This window comes from Phalangium opilio, unplaced genomic scaffold (genome assembly GCF_054372755.1).
Source record: "Phalangium opilio isolate 3A_F unplaced genomic scaffold, DU_Popi_V2 ptg000013l_1, whole genome shotgun sequence".
NCBI classification, from domain to species: domain Eukaryota; kingdom Metazoa; phylum Arthropoda; class Arachnida; order Opiliones; family Phalangiidae; genus Phalangium; species Phalangium opilio.
Window position 1 is genome coordinate 16,143,732 of NW_028324148.1, and position 9,658 is coordinate 16,153,389.

Here is a 9,658-nt window from a genome sequence, read left to right on the forward strand (position 1 = left end):
TATTAATTTCTTTATCAACTTGCGTTAATCATTTCCTTCCTAACATAACTAATTAAAAGATTATTAATTTCTTTATTAACTTGCGTTAATCATTTCCTTCCTAACATAACTAATTAAAAGATTATTAATTTCTTTATCAACTTGCGTTAATCATTTCCTTCCTAACATAACTAATTAAAAGATTATTAATTTCTTTATTAACTTGCGTTAATCATTTCCTTCCTAACATAACTAATTAAAAGATTATTAATTTCTTTATCAACTTGCGTAAATCATTTCCTTCCTAACATAACTAATTAAAAGATTATTAATTTCTTTATTAACTTGCGTAAATCATTTCCTTCCTAACATAACTAATTAAAAGATTATTAATTTCTTTATTAACTTGCGTAAATCATTTCCTTCCTAACATAACTAATTAAAAGATTATTAATTTCTTTATCAACTTGCGTAAATCATTTCCTTCCTAACATAACTAATTAAAAGATTATTAATTTCTTTATTAACTTGCGTTAATCATTTCCTTCCTAACATAACTAATTAAAAGATTATTAATTTCTTTATTAACTTGCGTTAATCATTTCCTTCCTAACATAACTAATTAAAAGATTATTAATTTCTTTATCAACTTGCGTTAATTATTTCCTTCCTAACATAACTAATTAAAAGATTATTAATTTCTTTATCAACTTGCGTAAATCATTTCCTTCCTAACATAACTAATTAAAAGATTATTAATTTCTTTATCAACTTGCGTTAATCATTTCCTTCCTAACATAACTAATTAAAAGATTATTAATTTCTTTATTAACTTGCGTTAATCATTTCCTTCCTAACATAACTAATTAAAAGATTATTAATTTCTTTATTAACTTGCGTTAATCATTTCCTTCCTAACATAACTAATTAAAAGATTATTAATTTCTTTATCAACTTGCGTTAATCATTTCCTTCCTAACATAACTAATTAAAAGATTATTAATTTCTTTATTAACTTGCGTTAATCATTTCCTTCCTAACATAACTAATTAAAAGATTATTAATTTCTTTATCAACTTGCGTTAATCATTTCCTTCCTAACATAACTAATTAAAAGATTATTAATTTCTTTATTAACTTGCGTTAATCATTTCCTTCCTAACATAACTAATTAAAAGATTATTAATTTCTTTATCAACTTGCGTAAATCATTTCCTTCCTAACATAACTAATTAAAAGATTATTAATTTCTTTATTAACTTGCGTAAATCATTTCCTTCCTAACATAACTAATTAAAAGATTATTAATTTCTTTATTAACTTGCGTAAATCATTTCCTTCCTAACATAACTAATTAAAAGATTATTAATTTCTTTATCAACTTGCGTAAATCATTTCCTTCCTAACATAACTAATTAAAAGATTATTAATTTCTTTATTAACTTGCGTTAATCATTTCCTTCCTAACATAACTAATTAAAAGATTATTAATTTCTTTATTAACTTGCGTTAATCATTTCCTTCCTAACATAACTAATTAAAAGATTATTAATTTCTTTATCAACTTGCGTTAATTATTTCCTTCCTAACATAACTAATTAAAAGATTATTAATTTCTTTATCAACTTGCGTAAATCATTTCCTTCCTAACATAACTAATTAAAAGATTATTAATTTCTTTATCAACTTGCGTTAATCATTTCCTTCCTAACATAACTAATTAAAAGATTATTAATTTCTTTATTAACTTGCGTTAATCATTTCCTTCCTAACATAACTAATTAAAAGATTATTAATTTCTTTATTAACTTGCGTTAATCATTTCCTTCCTAACATAACTAATTAAAAGATTATTAATTTCTTTATCAACTTGCGTAAATCATTTCCTTCCTAACATAACTAATTAAAAGATTATTAATTTCTTTATTAACTTGCGTAAATCATTTCCTTCCTAACATAACTAATTAAAAGATTATTAATTTCTTTATTAACTTGCGTTAATCATTTCCTTCCTAACATAACTAATTAAAAGATTATTAATTTCTTTATTAACTTGCGTTAATCATTTCCTTCCTAACATAACTAATTAAAAGATTATTAATTTCTTTATCAACTTGCGTTAATCATTTCCTTCCTAACATAACTAATTAAAAGATTATTAATTTCTTTATTAACTTGCGTTAATCATTTCCTTCCTAACATAACTAATTAAAAGATTATTAATTTCTTTATCAACTTGCGTTAATCATTTCCTTCCTAACATAACTAATTAAAAGATTATTAATTTCTTTATTAACTTGCGTTAATCATTTCCTTCCTAACATAACTAATTAAAAGATTATTAATTTCTTTATCAACTTGCGTTAATCATTTCCTTCCTAACATAACTAATTAAAAGATTATTAATTTCTTTATTAACTTGCGTAAATCATTTCCTTCCTAACATAACTAATTAAAAGATTATTAATTTCTTTATTAACTTGCGTAAATCATTTCCTTCCTAACATAACTAATTAAAAGATTATTAATTTCTTTATTAACTTGCGTTAATCATTTCCTTCCTAACATAACTAATTAAAAGATTATTAATTTCTTTATTAACTTGCGTTAATCATTTCCTTCCTAACATAACTAATTAAAAGATTATTAATTTCTTTATCAACTTGCGTTAATCATTTCCTTCCTAACATAACTAATTAAAAGATTATTAATTTCTTTATTAACTTGCGTTAATCATTTCCTTCCTAACATAACTAATTAAAAGATTATTAATTTCTTTATCAACTTGCGTTAATCATTTCCTTCCTAACATAACTAATTAAAAGATTATTAATTTCTTTATTAACTTGCGTTAATCATTTCCTTCCTAACATAACTAATTAAAAGATTATTAATTTCTTTATCAACTTGCGTAAATCATTTCCTTCCTAACATAACTAATTAAAAGATTATTAATTTCTTTATTAACTTGCGTAAATCATTTCCTTCCTAACATAACTAATTAAAAGATTATTAATTTCTTTATTAACTTGCGTAAATCATTTCCTTCCTAACATAACTAATTAAAAGATTATTAATTTCTTTATCAACTTGCGTAAATCATTTCCTTCCTAACATAACTAATTAAAAGATTATTAATTTCTTTATTAACTTGCGTTAATCATTTCCTTCCTAACATAACTAATTAAAAGATTATTAATTTCTTTATTAACTTGCGTTAATCATTTCCTTCCTAACATAACTAATTAAAAGATTATTAATTTCTTTATCAACTTGCGTTAATTATTTCCTTCCTAACATAACTAATTAAAAGATTATTAATTTCTTTATCAACTTGCGTAAATCATTTCCTTCCTAACATAACTAATTAAAAGATTATTAATTTCTTTATCAACTTGCGTTAATCATTTCCTTCCTAACATAACTAATTAAAAGATTATTAATTTCTTTATTAACTTGCGTTAATCATTTCCTTCCTAACATAACTAATTAAAAGATTATTAATTTCTTTATTAACTTGCGTTAATCATTTCCTTCCTAACATAACTAATTAAAAGATTATTAATTTCTTTATCAACTTGCGTTAATCATTTCCTTCCTAACATAACTAATTAAAAGATTATTAATTTCTTTATCAACTTGCGTTAATCATTTCCTTCCTAACATAATTAATCAAAAGATTATTAATTTCTTTATCAACTTGCGTTAATCATTTCCATCTATTATTATTATTATTAGTTCCAAACCATTGTTTGTTGGATGGCTCACTAATAGTGGTTTTGTTCGAAACTGAGCTTCATTCATGAAATATTACATATAACCACAATTAATATAACTTGTTAAAAGTGTGTTTGAGTTAAATTATAAATATGTAAACTATTAATTAAGAAAATAAGGTTTGCTGTCAATACTTTCCAGAAAATCACCGTTAATGGCAATAGTATTTATTGTATTTAATAGTTTACAAGGTAAACAAACGTGTTACGTTGGTGAGGAATATGTGTATAAATCTTCTGTAGTGAGCGTTGTTTTTCATAAAGCATTACCAAATGAAACATTTTAATCATTTAGGTAGAATACAAGGTTTTAATTAATACAATGGAACCCTGATTTGAGTAAATAAATAACGGCATTTTTAACTATCACTACTGTTACCTATGCTTACGAAATAAATAAAGCATAAATTCATAGCATAATACAAAGCAGACTTCGAAGACAGAGCATATATGAGGAAACCAGGATGGGAAATAAGATTGACGGGCCTGGTGCACTATGGATATTGTTTTGACCAAGGCTTAGAGAAATTAATTCACCATGGCTGCGCACCACGATTAGAAGCATTAAAGGGGCTGAAGCGACCAAGGCTTAGCGCAATTTCACGGGTTTCACCGCCTTAAAAAAAGTGGCAAGTTTAGAAACAGATTGTGGGACAATAGAAAGGTGGAAAATTATGAAATTAGGCTTATATTAAAACTTGAAACCTACTTTATATTATATTTAAAATCTATCCATCAGCAAATCCTCAAAAAATATGAAAATGACAACGATAAAGGACCCACTCTCAAATTTTTTCCCCTTAAAAAAATGGCGACCACAAACGGGGTATTTGTCACGGCGGCAATTTAAAGCAGTCTTATCTCACTACCGATAGGGCATTTCAACCAAAAGGCATTAAGAAAAAACAATCGGATTAATATGACGCAACTAAACGCAAAAAAAGGCCAATTTTGGTCGCGCTGCAATTTTCTAGTAAATCAGTCTATCCATGCTTAAATAACGCAAATTGGGTTAATTTTGAAAATTTAAAATTAAACATACTTAAACTTAAAATTAATCAATGAAAGCTGGAAAGCACAAATACTAAATATGAGGCTTTCATTTGAAACCGTTTTCAAATCAAACAAACGTATAGTTATTTCATGACGGCTTCCACAAAAAGGCTATCTGTTAAATTTTTCCCATGTTATTTCTATGGAAAATTTCATGATTTTCATCAAAATATCGTAAAATTTTTATGGAAATGAAAACCACCCTTAGCAACTTTATTTTTTATAAGAAAAACTAATGGATGGATCTTTTTGAAATTTTAACCACATATTTAGGTCCCGAATTGTAGTTCTGTGGAATTTTTTCAAAGCAGTTAATACGATACAAAAAAAGTTATAACCAATCAAAAAACCATCCTTATACATTAAAGTCGGTATGAGGTCTTATCTAAGAGAGCTATCGCTCTCCTAGAATAGCAAATAAAGGTGAGAAGATACCATACGTTGACGAACATTTTGCTTAATATCTCGGCCCCTGTTTGTCGTAGCCCTATGTTCTTGGTATGGTTGGATGGGGGACAAATTGGACTATAACATACTCAGAGGACATCCCCCTATGTCTATTAGAACCAGAGTTACGAGACTCTAAAGTTGGGTGTGACGCTATTTTTATGGCATGTTTTTGAATATTTCGCTTAATTTCTCGGCCCCTATATGACGCAACCCCAAACCTTTGGTATAGTAGGATGGGGGACAAATTGGGCTATAACATACTCAAACGACATCCCCGTATCTCTAGTAGAAACAGAGTTACGAGCCTGCAAAGTATAGTCTAAAGCATTTCCTATGGAGGAGTTTGTTTCTTTACGTTTTGCTTAATTACTTGGCCCCTGTTTGTCGTAGCCCAAAGTTTTTAGTATGGTTAGATGGGGGGCAAATTGGGCTATAACATACTCAAAGGACATCCCCGTATCTCTAGTAGAAACAGAGTTACGAGGCTGCAAAGTTGGGTCTAAAATGCAATTCCTATGGAGGGGTTGTTTGTTTACGTTTTGCTTAATTACTTGGCCCCTGTTTGTCGCAGCCCAAAGTCTTTAGTATAGTTAGATGGGGGACAAATTTAACTATAACATACTCAAAGGACATCCCCGTATCTCTACTAGACCCACAGTTACGAGCCTGCAAAATTGGGTCTAATGCATTTCCTATGGAGGGGTTTGTTTGTTCACGTTTTGCTTAAATATTTGGCCTGTATTTTCGATCAAACATCAGAACATATCTGTAGTGCAGTGGTTATCATGTCCGCCTCACTCCCGGAAGTCTACAGGTTCGAAACCGCGAAGTTTTTTTTTTTTTTTTTCGCTTGGGATATGTAAAGACCTTTATAATTATCCGAACATTTGTGTCAAGGTCACATTATTTACATCCCCGTAACTCTACTAGACCCAGAGTTACGAGGCCGCAAAGTTGGGTCTAATGCAATTCCTATGGAGGGTTTGTTTGTTTACGTTTTGCTTAATTACTTGGCCCCTGTTTGTCGTAGCCCTAAGTTTATAGTATGGTTGGATGGGGGACAAATTGATCTATAACATACTCAAAGGACATCCCCGTATCACTACTAGAACCAGAGTTACGAGCCTCCAAAATTGGGTCAAACGCTTTTCCTATGGAGGGGTTGTTCGTTTACGTTTTGCTTAATTACTTGGCCCATGTTTGTCGTAGCCCTACGTTTTTAGTATGGTCAGATGGGGGACAAATTGCACTATAACATTCTCAAAGGACATCCCCTTATCTCTACTAGAACCAGAGTTACGAGCCTCCAAAGTTGGGTCTAATGCTATTCCTATGGAAGGAGTTGTTTCTTTACTTTTTCCTTAATTACTCGGCCCTGTATTCTCGGTCACGCATAATAACATATCTGTAGTGTAGTGGTTAACACATCCGCCTCACTCACGGAAGGCCACAGGTTCGAAACCGCGAAGTTTTTTTTTTCGCTTGGGATATGTAAAGACCTTTATAATTATCCGAACATTTGTGTCAAGGTCACATTATTCACATCCCCGTATCTCTGGTAGAACCAGAGTTCCGAGCCTCCAAAATTTAGTTTAATGCATTTCCTATGGAGGGGTTTGTTTCTTTACGTTTTGCTTAAGTACTCGGCCCCAGTTTGTCGTAGCCCAAAGTTTTTAGTATGGTTAGATGGGGGACAAATTGGGCTATAACATACTCAAAGGACATCCGCGTATCTCTACTAGAAAAAGAGTTACGAGCCTGCAAAGTTTATTTTCAAAAATCAAAAGTAACCTCCTAACAATAAGTGAGACAAAAAATAAGTTGACGACGATATTGAGGTAGCCTCAAGTTTAAAGTATCCTTGTATGGGGAGCAAAGAGTACTATAACATATCCAAAGGAGATCCCCGTATCTCTAATAGAACGAGAGTTATGAGCCTACAAAGTTCAGTGCTAAAATCATAAGTAACATAGCAAATAAAGGTGAGAAGATACCATACGTTGACGAACATTTTGCTTAATATCTCGGCCCCTGTTTGTCGTAGCCCTATGTTCTTGGTATGGTTGGATGGGGGACAAATTGGACTATAACATACTCAGAGGACATCCCCCTATGTCTATTAGAACCAGAGTTACGAGACTCTAAAGTTGGGTGTGACGCTATTTTTATGGCATGTTTTTGAATATTTCGCTTAATTTCTCGGCCCCTATATGACGCAACCCCAAACCTTTGGTATAGTAGGATGGGGGACAAATTGGGCTATAACATACTCAAACGACATCCCCGTATCTCTAGTAGAAACAGAGTTACGAGCCTGCAAAGTATAGTCTAAAGCATTTCCTATGGAGGAGTTTGTTTCTTTACGTTTTGCTTAATTACTTGGCCCCTGTTTGTCGTAGCCCAAAGTTTTTAGTATGGTTAGATGGGGGGCAAATTGGGCTATAACATACTCAAAGGACATCCCCGTATCTCTAGTAGAAACAGAGTTACGAGGCTGCAAAGTTGGGTCTAAAATGCAATTCCTATGGAGGGGTTGTTTGTTTACGTTTTGCTTAATTACTTGGCCCCTGTTTGTCGCAGCCCAAAGTCTTTAGTATAGTTAGATGGGGGACAAATTTAACTATAACATACTCAAAGGACATCCCCGTATCTCTACTAGACCCACAGTTACGAGCCTGCAAAATTGGGTCTAATGCATTTCCTATGGAGGGGTTTGTTTGTTCACGTTTTGCTTAAATATTTGGCCTGTATTTTCGATCAAACATCAGAACATATCTGTAGTGCAGTGGTTATCATGTCCGCCTCACTCCCGGAAGTCTACAGGTTCGAAACCGCGAAGTTTTTTTTTTTTTTTTTCGCTTGGGATATGTAAAGACCTTTATAATTATCCGAACATTTGTGTCAAGGTCACATTATTTACATCCCCGTAACTCTACTAGACCCAGAGTTACGAGGCCGCAAAGTTGGGTCTAATGCAATTCCTATGGAGGGTTTGTTTGTTTACGTTTTGCTTAATTACTTGGCCCCTGTTTGTCGTAGCCCTAAGTTTATAGTATGGTTGGATGGGGGACAAATTGATCTATAACATACTCAAAGGACATCCCCGTATCACTACTAGAACCAGAGTTACGAGCCTCCAAAATTGGGTCAAACGCTTTTCCTATGGAGGGGTTGTTCGTTTACGTTTTGCTTAATTACTTGGCCCATGTTTGTCGTAGCCCTACGTTTTTAGTATGGTCAGATGGGGGACAAATTGCACTATAACATTCTCAAAGGACATCCCCTTATCTCTACTAGAACCAGAGTTACGAGCCTCCAAAGTTGGGTCTAATGCTATTCCTATGGAAGGAGTTGTTTCTTTACTTTTTCCTTAATTACTCGGCCCTGTATTCTCGGTCACCCATAATAACATATCTGTAGTGTAGTGGTTAACACATCCGCCTCACTCACGGAAGGCCACAGGTTCGAAACCGCGAAGTTTTTTTTTTCGCTTGGGATATGTAAAGACCTTTATAATTATCCGAACATTTGTGTCAAGGTCACATTATTCACATCCCCGTATCTCTGGTAGAACCAGAGTTCCGAGCCTCCAAAATTTAGTTTAATGCATTTCCTATGGAGGGGTTTGTTTCTTTACGTTTTGCTTAAGTACTCGGCCCCAGTTTGTCGTAGCCCAAAGTTTTTAGTATGGTTAGATGGGGGACAAATTGGGCTATAACATACTCAAAGGACATCCGCGTATCTCTACTAGAAAAAGAGTTACGAGCCTGCAAAGTTTATTTTCAAAAATCAAAAGTAACCTCCTAACAATAAGTGAGACAAAAAATAAGTTGACGACGATATTGAGGTAGCCTCAAGTTTAAAGTATCCTTGTATGGGGAGCAAAGAGTACTATAACATATCCAAAGGAGATCCCCGTATCTCTAATAGAACGAGAGTTATGAGCCTACAAAGTTCAGTGCTAAAATCATAAGTAACATAGCAAATAAAGGTGAGAAGATACCATACGTTGACGAACATTTTGCTTAATATCTCGGCCCCTGTTTGTCGTAGCCCTATGTTCTTGGTATGGTTGGATGGGGGACAAATTGGACTATAACATACTCAGAGGACATCCCCCTATGTCTATTAGAACCAGAGTTACGAGACTCTAAAGTTGGGTGTGACGCTATTTTTATGGCATGTTTTTGAATATTTCGCTTAATTTCTCGGCCCCTATATGACGCAACCCCAAACCTTTGGTATAGTAGGATGGGGGACAAATTGGGCTATAACATACTCAAACGACATCCCCGTATCTCTAGTAGAAACAGAGTTACGAGCCTGCAAAGTATAGTCTAAAGCATTTCCTATGGAGGAGTTTGTTTCTTTACGTTTTGCTTAATTACTTGGCCCCTGTT

General features: G+C 32.3%; 1 long non-coding RNA gene across 1 annotated transcript; it reads right to left on the reverse strand.

Annotated features, from left to right (window-relative positions):
* Window positions 1–3,887: 3,887 nt before the first annotated feature.
* Window positions 3,888–4,593, reverse strand: LOC149709601 (uncharacterized). Its single transcript, XR_016381385.1, has 2 exons — window positions 4,465–4,593; window positions 3,888–4,371 (listed from the first exon to the last, which is right to left on the reverse strand). It is a non-coding gene; the product is annotated as an uncharacterized LOC149709601 (long non-coding RNA).
* Window positions 4,594–9,658: the final 5,065 nt, after the last annotated feature.